Source organism: Mustela putorius, unplaced genomic scaffold (genome assembly GCF_011764305.1).
Source record: "Mustela putorius furo isolate JIRA1106 unplaced genomic scaffold, ASM1176430v1.1 tig00000174_pilon_pilon_pilon, whole genome shotgun sequence".
Classification (NCBI taxonomy): Eukaryota; Metazoa; Chordata; class Mammalia; order Carnivora; family Mustelidae; genus Mustela; species Mustela putorius.
This window is the reverse complement of record NW_025421304.1, coordinates 3,414,734-3,425,394: the sequence shown is the minus strand read 5'-3', so window position 1 is coordinate 3,425,394 and position 10,661 is coordinate 3,414,734. Positions and strand designations below refer to the sequence as shown.

The window sequence follows — 10,661 nt, the reverse complement described above, 5'->3', positions numbered from 1 at the left end:
GGCCTCCCATTTTAATGAGTCTTTGTGTGTTTTTCCTCAAAGCCTTTATGCTTTAACCCACGAAGACCCTTTCCACATGCCTGGTGAGGGGCACCAGCTTCCACCCGCCCGAAGGAGCAGGGGACACAGGACATGGGAGCACAGGACAGCCTCATCCCAGTGGAGGCCACAAAGCAGATGCCCTCCACTGTACGATCTCATTTGCCGGACAGACTTGCTAGCCTTTTCTGCTTAGCAACGCGTCTACCATCCACACATCCGCATTTTGGCATCTGAGGCTCACGTCTGAGAGCAGGAGAAAGTGTTGCGTTTACTAGAAAGGAAGTCTTGTGAGTACAGCTCAGTGCTGCTGCGTGCGATTTTTAGATTTTTCTGGTCGGACACCGAGGATGGTTACTGGTGGCTGGAGACTCCCTCACATTTTCATGCCAACTCTTTTTGAATAGACCACTGTGCTGGAAAAACAACAAAGAGTTAATTACCTTCACTGACTGTCACCCCTATGTCTTTACTAATTAAGTAAAATCAGGAAGTCCATTTCACGTAAATTGGGAGATGTCTCTGTAGAGATACCCTATGCTCCCACAGTAATGCTCAAATTCTTATAGAGGCCCCAGAAACAGCACAAATCAGTGATTCCTTTAACATGTTTTTCTGCTTCTGGAATGACTCCATTGCACGTAAGCTTTTGATCCAATCCCAGCCGCATAAATGTTTCTTTGGTTCTTCATGAGCCTCAAAACTGATTATTTATGATAAGCAAAACTGGAGAGGGAGCTCTGCCAACCTTGCCCAACCTCTCCCAGGTCAGGGGAGAACTGGACAAGCCACAGCACATGGCTTCTGGGGCTCACACAGCACATGGGGCTCGAAGCCAGGTTCCAACACTAAGCACCTTTGAAAAAAGTTGTTTTTTTTTTTTTTAAGCTACCAGTTGACTGTGTTCCTTAGAATAAATAAAGGCTATTTTATAAATTACACACGCAGCTCTAATGTTTTGTTTCTAATCCACGCATGGAGGCAGCCACAAGAAGGTACTCTGGTCTAGATAATTCTGGAATCACCGCTCCTCACACCTGGGACTTGGCTTGGCCAGTGAATCAGATTCTGAGCTGCCCAAATCCCAAATCCTAGACCTGATCCGAGGAGCTCCCTCACGACCTGGCATGCACCATGCTGGCAGTCCTGAGAACAGGGGCAGTTCCCCAGACCCCAACCCCCCAGCCCTGATCCCTGTGTTCAGGGTGCAGTGGCCCTTTTGCACTATCTTGATTGTGTATGTGTGTGTGTGTACCAAACCAGTGCATTTGGGAAATGGGCAGAGAAGCACAGATATGAGCAGTGAGGGACAGGCTCTCCATTGAGCCCCTGACCAGAGGAAGACTAACTGGGCTGAGCCCAGGAGAGCCTAATGACCATAAGGTTGGGGAACTTCCCTTTTCTCCATTCAGGAGGCAGATCTGTGTTTGCTGGAAGGATGGACTATCCACTAGGATGGCCCCAGTCCACTGGGCCTGTCCTCCCTCTTGACTCTCCAGAGACAGGAAAATAGCTAGAGTGACCCTGGAGGACACTAAGACATACGAGATTGGAGCTTCTCCTAAGTAAGTGACAAGGCGGGGGGGGGGCGGACATACAAAAATGGGAGAAGCCAGAGGATCTGCCGCTCAACCCAATGCGCAAGCTGGACAGTGAGAGGGACAACTGTTGGCCAGACAGGACAGCTGCTGGCCTCGAGCCTGACACCTTAGCCAACGTGGGCTGTTGTAGAAATTAATGTTTCAACAGTGTGATGGCCATCACTTCCACTGGCTTTAAGGCGGGTGGGCCACGAACTCAAGACAGCTACATAATGCTGGTCTTGGCTCAGATGTGATGAGGACATGGCGGACATGGTGCACCCATGTCCTCATTGCTTAACCATCCCCATCTAAAGGAGGTAGCTCCATGTGGAGAGAAGGTCTGCCCTGCCTGGAGACTGGGACCCATGACGTAGGCCTTTCTGGACCAAGAGAAACGAAAAGGTATTAGTGGCAGCAAGGGGCCAGGAGCAAGACTGGTGTCCACAAGGTTGTAAAATGATCCCAGGGAAAACCCAACCCCAGTGAGGTTGGTCAGAAAAGGAAGGTTAACAAGGGACTCTCTCTGGACCTCATAGCCCCTGCTTCAGTCCCTGCCCTCAAGGCCCTGTAAGTCCAAGGGCATTTCTGGAGAGCTGTCAGTGCAAGGGAGACTCCAGCCCCTGGGCAGCCTCTCCAACCCCACTCCCACCCACCCCCGCTGACGGTACTGGGAACACTGAATGATAGCTCTCATCCCCCAAGCCCCAGAGCCAGACAACCCAAGTACTACCGGAGCCTCGGTGTTTCCTCAAACCTCATGGCTGCGGCAGAGTGGGGAGCACAGCTGGGGATGGGCAGGGAGGCGTGGCTGCCTGTCAGGAGCTGTTTATTCACAAGGGACAGAGGCCACCTGTGTTTCTAGTCTGACCGTCCTACCCACAGCGGAAGGATGTCTTGGACAGTATTTGTGCTATTTTAGGGTCACATAACTTCAACTTGAAGAGTAGGCTGATGAGGTTGCTGGGGCTTCGCACATCAGCTAGCAAAAGGGTCCCTGTTAACTGCAAAGATCCTTACCTTCCCAGTCACCTGAGGGGCGCCATTGGCGGAGGGCCAGCATGCGCTGGCCACCGGGGGTGCTTGGGGACAAGACAACCCATGAGACTGAGGGAGGACATTTGTTTTTCCACAAGGATTGTTTGCCTGAGGCTCCGTGAAGTTATCTGGAAGAGAAATTTCCATATTATAGTTTTCCAGGTTATCACGGCATCAAACACAGATGACCCCCAAATTCCTTGATTTGCACATAGAGCGAACAACTCCTATGCCAGCCCCTCTGCGGCCAGCAAGCCTTCTCTGAAATTCTAATGAGAGACCCAGAAACAGAGGCAGGCACACTCCCAGAGAAAACACAAAGAGAGAGGGCTGGAGGTCAGCCGCACTTGGATTTTTGTCTTTTATTTCTACTACATGGAACAGCCGGTCCTGACAGCCGTCTCTGGGCCTGGTGGTCACACTGGACAATGCTCTTCCTCGCCCCGGAGCCATGGCTCGGGGGACGATAACAGCTGGGTCATTTCGGTGCCTGACTCCCAGGACCTCCTCACACAGACATCACAGACCCAGACGGTCTTAAAGGGCAGGGGCGGGGCCAGGGAGGGGCCGGGAAGCCCAAGCCAAGCGCCTGGGAGGATGCCGCCCTGCTCCTCGTCCCCCACCACTCCCCCACTACCCCCGGGGAACAGAGGTCCCCCGCGTCCCTGGCTGGACAGCCGGAGGTGCGCCACCTGCCAACTGCTCGAGCCGCTCCCGGCCAAGCTTGCTGCTCGCAGCCTGTGTCTACAATGTCACCAGAGCTTCCTCCTCTGTGTTCTGGACCAGATCCAGGGCTCCCGCGGAAGCTGCGGTTCAGGCGAGGAGTCGCCCGACAAGGCGGGGCGGGGCGGCTGCTCCCACTCCGGACGCGGGCCACGCCCTCTTGGACGCGAACACACCCCCATTTCCCGGGGCCCACGGAGACACGCCTCGCCCTGCAGCCAAACAGCAGGAAGGCAGATTTGTACGAGTATATACAAGGTCCTGGAATTCTCGCCCGGTTGCCACACAGTCAACGGAGCATAATTGGGGGAGGTTGTGCAACTGCCCGAGAAGCCGGGGCGCTCCAGGTTCTCATCACAGGTGTCCATGAGTCTTGGGACAGGGCCAGATGCCAACGTAGCCACCTTTGGGGGGCACTGATGGCCTTGCTTCGGCAGGTTCTGCTTGAAGTTGGGAAGCCTAGGTCTCTAGGAGCGAGGCCAATGGGAGCGTGAGTTGGAGACCTGGGACCATGACTGCAGCAGCCCCCACCCCCCTCCCGAAGCTGCAGCAGCAGTGGTAGCAGCAGCCCGGTCTGGCAGGCCAATGAGCACAGCGTTGCCCGTGAGGCCCCCAGGTAGGACCCACACCTGCCCCCTGGTAGGGGAGGGTGGACCCCAGGGGAGGCTCCACCCAACTCAGGCTGAGACTGACAACCCCTTCCCCACCCAATGGGGCCTGTGCCCAGCAGCTGGCCTGCATTCTCTGTCTCTCTCGAAACCCCATGGGTGGGTCCTTGCCCCGGGGCTCAGTGAGTCACTTCCCCAAGCCCCCGAGGCCTTCATTGAAGGTGCCTCCCTCTGCAGCAAAGCCTTCTTTGTTCTCTGGCTGGCTTCACTTCACAACCCTCTCCTCCCCTCTCCCTTGCAGACTCAGGTCTTGCCTGCTCTAGGCCCACGGGCTGTAAGCAGCACAGGGGTAGGCCAATGGATGCCACCTGGAAAGTGGGGTGGCTGTGCAGAGATTAGGAGCTTGCTTTCTCGCTTCCTGTGTCCCTGCCCCCTCCAAGCTCCGGGTCTCTCTCTCACTGCCCCAGAGGCTGGAGCAGCCCCTACCTCCCTGCCTAGGTGGTGCAGCCTGGATGTGTGCCAAGAGGGAGGGTGGGTGGGAGGTGCTCACTCTGGTTGGCACCAAGGGGAGCTGCTGAACTGGCCTCTGACACTTCCCTTGCGTCAGAAAGAGGCTTCCTTGGCTCAGACCATTGCAGTATCATCGCTCCCTCTTTTGGTTCTCCCTTTCCTTGGCCTACCCCGGGTCCCTTGCCCTGGTGGAGGAGTCCAGGAAGGGAATTCAGCAAAATGCCTTGGGACACGGCTTCTAGTCAGCCTCCTCTCCCTTCTCCACCTTCCAGCCCCAGCCAGGCAGACCACATCTGGGCTCACTGGTTGGTTTTAGCCTGGCGAGACCCATTTCAGACTTTTGATCTCTGGACTGTATGAGGATACGTGTGTGTTGTTTGAAGCCACTATGCTCGTGGCTTCAACTCGGCCCGGTTTGGTGTCCAGCTCCTGGGAGAGCTGAGCCACCCTGCACTGAAGGCGGCTGTCCACGGCACATCTTGTCTGTGTGGGAGCACCAGCCTTGCAGCCGACTGGAGCTCTGGTTTGGGAGAAGTAGAAGACCAATTCTGGGGAAAAAAAAACAAAAAGCTGTATGCACCAAGATTCTCAAATTTTGTTTACAATAGTAAAAGAAAAAAAAAAAGAGCATTGGAGAGAAACCCCAGTGTCAGAGGAACAATGAAGTCCCTTATGGAACATCATTTGATGAAACAGATTTATCCTTCCACAAATACATAGTGTCTATAGTCTGCCAGACACTCGTAGGACCTCTGATCAAGAAGAGGGGTTACAGGAGACCACACTCCTTGCCACCCACAGCAAATTTACCAAATCTGTAAACCACACCCATGAGGAAGGAGCAATCGATAGTGTTATTTGCACAGAAAAAGAAAGGGGTGGGTTCCCTCACCTTCAAGGACCAGAAAAGGAGCCCCAGTCTGTGCTCTTGCCAGTAAAAACAATGGCTAGTGCGTTCGCTTCGTATTGCCACTGTGATATCAAAGCCACTATCAAAGCCACGAGCATAGTGGCTTCAAACAACACACACGTATCCTCATACAGTCCTAGAGATCAAAAGTCTGAAATGGGCCAGGCTAAAACCAAGGTGTCAGCAGAGCTGCATTCCTTTCTGGCGACTCTAGGAGAGAATGTGTCTCCTTGCCTTTTCCACCCTCTAGAGGCTGCCACATTCTTTGACTCACGGCCCCTTCCTCCATCTTCAAAGTCAGATCAAATCTTTTTGATCCTGACTCTTCTGGACTCATGATTACATTGGGCCCACCCAGATAATCTGGGATAATCTCCCTATTTTAAGGTCAGCCTATTAACCTGAATTCCATTTGCAACTGTAATTCCCTCTTGCCATGGAAACTGACATACCCACAGATTCCCAGGTTCAGGATGCAGACATATCTGGGGCCTTAGCCTGTCCACCACAGCTAGGTAGCAACTTTAGCCAGTCCAAACCTATTTATTGAACACAAGTATGTGCCAGGTTCTGCTGGGGAGACAGCAGTGAATGAGGAAGACAAAAATCCCTGACCTTCTGGAGTTTATACTCCAGGGGAGGGAGATAGACAATAAGCAAAATAAATAAGCCAATGTTTCATAAGTTAGATGGTGCTAACTGCTAAGAGGAAAGAAAAAGCGGGGAAGGGGATAGGCAGGGTCTGTATATTGCTATTTTGATCAGTGTGCTGGACATCTATAATTTGCTCTTTCCCTGCCCTACACCTAGCAGCCGGTATCTGTAAACAACATGAACCACCCGCTTCCTGTTGGGCATGGCTAGTGGGAAACTCCTTCAGGAGCCCAAAAGGATGCAAGTGAGGTCAGATCCCTCAGCCCTCCTCCAAAAGCCTCAGTCCCTATTAGGAAGTTTTTCCCACAGAGCCCACCCAGTTCCAAGAATACCTTCCTTTCCTTGTTCCTTCTGACCTAGCAATGCTAACTATGGCTGCCTTTGCTAGCCCCTGGCAGGAGGGGTTCACTAACGCTTCTAGTTCCCCTATACCCTGTCAAAACCTTTGTAAATAGTACTTTACTAAACTCTCCTCAGATCGTGCTAACTGGAGGCTGCCATCTGTTTTCCTAGGAGCTGGTAACATTTAGATAAAGCCCCAAAGGAGATGAGGTGGAAGACAGGCAGATACCTGATGGGAGAGCATTTGGGGCAAGGTAGCTGTAAGTGCAAAGGCCCTGTGGTAAAAGCATGCGTGATGTGTTTGGGAAAAAGCAAGGAGGCGTGTATGGTTGGAGTGGGTGAGAGAACGCAGAATGGCAGGTGAGGTCACTGGGATACCTGGGATAGGACAGAAGTCAGATCATGTCGGGTCTTTGAAGAAGGTGCTGGGAGTGCTTTACCTATATCCCCTCAGCGTTCCCCATGGATGCACATGGACCCTATGGCTTCCTACTGCCCCTGCAGCTCTCTGACTGAGGGCCTTTGCTAGCCACAGGTCTACAGTAGACCCTAGTGCAGGGAGAAGGCCAGGGAGTTAATGATCCTGGGAGTGGTCCCCAACCTATGTGGTTTGGTGAATAAACAACCAGGTACCTTGCCTCTTGGGTTTGACAGTGGTGAGGCATGCTTTAGACAGACTCTCAGAAATCGCCAGGACGTTGAGCTCCTGTCCCCACAGCAGTAATTCGCTTATTAACACACCCTCTATTGGCTTCCTTCCTTTTCCTTGTCTCGCTTCTGTTTATCTCCCCATGCTCGCAGAAATCACCTCTCAAGTGAACTACTTAGACTCGAGCCCTTGCCTCAGCATCGGCTTCTAGAACATTCCAATGTGAGATATGCTGTGAGCCATCATCTGGACTTGGACCTCTAAAGAATGAGGTGAGCAGCCCCTGCAGATTAGGGGGCAGAGGGTGACATGGGGGCAAGAGAGAAGCAGGGAGACCAGCTAGATGCTTCTGCGATAGTTCAGAGGAGTGATGAGGGTGGCTTGGAGCAGGGAAGAAGCCATGCAGGTGGTCAGGAGTGGATACATTCTAGATATTCTTGGAAGAGCCAATGGCATTGGCTGCCTGGTGACCTGTGGGATACGAGGAACAGTAAGATGTCTAGGGTGATCTCAAGGTTTTTGGCCTGAGCACAGGAAGGATGGAGTTGTCTTTTATTGGGGATGAGGAAGATTGTTTGGTAGAGAGCAAAACAAGGAAGGCAGGGAGCTCTGTTTTGGATATGCTGAGCTGAGATGCCTGTCAGACATGTGAGCCCAAGCAGGCTGCTGGGCAGGGACACACGTGGGGAGCAGAGGAAGGAGCCCAGGTTGTAGGTTGAAGTTCAGAGTCATCTAGATATACAACCAGATGAGGTCTCCAAGGGAAGGCATGTGGAAAGGAAAGGGCTGAGACTCCAGGACTGAGTCCCAGACCCTGAACATCCAGAAGTCAGAAGAGAGAAGAGGGGACCAGCAGAGGAGTCCAGAAAGAGCAGCCAGCCGTGGGGGAGATGGGCCAGGAGGCTGAGTGTGGAAGAAGGGGTCAGCCTGCCAGATGCTGCTGATGAGGCAGGCGAGGGGAGGCCTGGGGCAGTTGGACCCAGCAGCATGGAGCTCACAATGACTTTAATCCCTGCTCTAGCAGGTGGAACCAGGAGGCAAGAACCTAAAAGGAGATTATGCAAGAGAGAACAGGAGAAAAAGGAGAAAAGTCAAAACAAACATGGATGACTCTCGAGGGAAAAGTCATCAAGAACCTAAAAGGAGATTATGCAAGAGAGAACAGGAGAAAAAGGAGAAAAGTCAAAACAAACATGGATGACTCTCGAGGGAAAAGTCATCAAGTATTTTAAATTAATTTTGTTTCATTTTGAAATCAGCCCCAATCTGCAAATACCATCCCAATAATGCATCCCAAATAATCATTCCAAATAATGCAAACTATTTTTCTGATGAAGCATTTCATAGTAGCCTTGCTGGCACAATGCTCTGTCTCCCCCAAATACTTCATCCTGTGTTTTCCACAAACAAGGACCTTCTTCTAGGTGGCCACCTACAGTCACCAACACCAGGAAAGTACATCAATATTCCTCTGACACATTCAAGTTTTACCCATTGTTCCGGTAGCACCCTTATTAGCAAGGCGTCCCGTTCATGCATGTGTGTGCTTTGCATTCGTGTCTCTTTCTTTCCTCTGTCTGGAAAAGTTCTGCCTTTCCTGACTTTTCACATCCATAACATTTTTGATGATTATAAGGCAGTTATTTTGTAGAATGTCCCTCAGTTTGAGCTTGTCTGTTTTTTGTTTTTTTTTTTTCAGGGTGAAAGCAGGTTATATGACCTAGCAATCTGTCTCTTAGAACACACGTCCAGCGAATCAGAAAACAGATGACGACGCAAATACTTTTCTGTACTATTCACAATAGCCAATAGGTGGAAAGAACCCAAATATCTATCAATGGGCGAGAAGACAAACAGTGGTACATCTACACGATGGAATGTTATTCAGCCCCAAAGAGGAAATGGTACCGATACAGGCTACAGCATTGTTGAACTTCACAAGCAATATGTAGAGGAAAAGATGGCAGACACAGAAGACCACACGCTGTATGATCCCATTTGTAGGAAATGTCTGGAATCAGTGAATCCATAGAGATAGACAGCAGGTTCGTGGTTATGGGGGAGGGAGGGTGGGTAATGGGGAATAATAATGAGTATGGGGGCTTTATTCTGGAGTAAGGAAAATATTTTGGAACTACACAGAGGTGGTGGTTGTACAACATTGTGAATATACTGAGTGCTTGCTTTAAAATGGTTATACTTATGCTATATAAAGTTCATCTTAATTAAAAAAAAATTCAGGTCATGCATCTTTGGCAGGAATACGCAAGGAGGGTATTTCTGTTCTTCTCATGATGTCCATACAGGTGACATATGCTTTCTATTTGTCCCATTACCAACGGTGCTTACTTTGGCCACTAGATTGTGGCTTCTAGGCCTTCTAGGCCTCTACTAGGCTTCTCCATAAGAGTCACTCCTTTTCTCTTTGCCATTAATAGCACTTGTCAGGTAGCTACTTTGAAACTGGATATTGCCTGTCACTTCTAGAATTTTCCATCTGCTCATATATCTGTGTAGGTCAGTGACTTCCTAGCCATTCATTTCTATTCTATTCAAGGGGTTATAATCTGTTACATTCATTACTTATTTTGGTGTTCTAGCTCCAGATCTCACCAGTGGGAGCTCCTTTATGTTGGTTTCGGGCATTCTTTGGACATATCCCATCATTTTTTTAGTACTTTTGCTTACTGGCACAACAGGCCTGTATTTTCCCTGCTTCAGTCCCACAGTCAATCCTTCTGGCAAAGAAAATTAGTTCATTTTAATGGAGAATGGTATTTAGAAACCAAGATACACCGCTAGGATACTCACTGCTATCAGGGTGGTGGTTTTCCCAGACCTTCTCAGTAGCCAAAGCTAGGGAATATATGTGTGCATGTACACATGTATACTCATACTTTTGTGCACATTACTTCTCTTTATATAGAAAATTGTGAGTTCTTACCGATACTTCCAACTCCATGTCTCGGTCTTCCAACACATGTCTCGGTCTAGCAGTGAGAAACATCAGTCCCATAGCCTTAGAGTCTCCAGTCCCTGCCCTCCCCACAAATCCTCAGAAGCCTTCCTCATCCAGCTTGGGCTGTGACACATGTGCGAGGTCACACCCCTGCACAGATGCTTCCTTCATCCAGCATGGGTTCACACCCAACCCCTCCCTGCACTGAGCTACTCTCCTGTGCAGACGTCCTTCTCACCTCTCAGGGTGCAAGCTCTTCTTTGGACCACTGCTGTTTCCTCCCTTGCTCAGCTCCACCTACTAAATTTTAGCCTGAAGTGTTCAGGAACGAAAGAGAGAACTCCGATAAAACATTAAGCATAAAAAGCAGATGAACAGACTTTATCTATTCTATATTTACAGCTTTACATTTTGCATGGAAAAAAGATTGTAGAAATTATACAAAAATTATAATTGGCACGGTTGTGGCTTGAAATTATGAAGGCTCTTTTTTCCCCCCTTTTCCAGACTTCCCAAATTATCTGTAATATGGTTATGTTACTTTTCAATTAAAGCATTTCAAGGAAAACATCATTTAAATTGCACTTTCTAAATCATCACAAGCTGCATATAGCATGCATGCTAATGGTCCAAGAAGATGCCCACGATT

General features: G+C 50.1%; 1 protein-coding gene across 1 annotated transcript in view; it reads right to left on the bottom strand.

The window, feature by feature from the left end:
* Window positions 1–29: 29 nt before the first annotated feature.
* Window positions 30–10,661, bottom strand: part of LOC101688511 (basic proline-rich protein-like) — a 65,696-nt gene continuing 55,064 nt past the window's right edge. The window contains exons 2-3 of the transcript XR_006605557.1: window positions 2,640–2,785; window positions 30–455 (exon numbers count right to left, since the gene is read on the bottom strand). The gene's annotated coding sequence lies outside the window, so the exon portion shown is untranslated. The remainder of the gene's footprint in view (window positions 456–2,639; window positions 2,786–10,661) is intronic.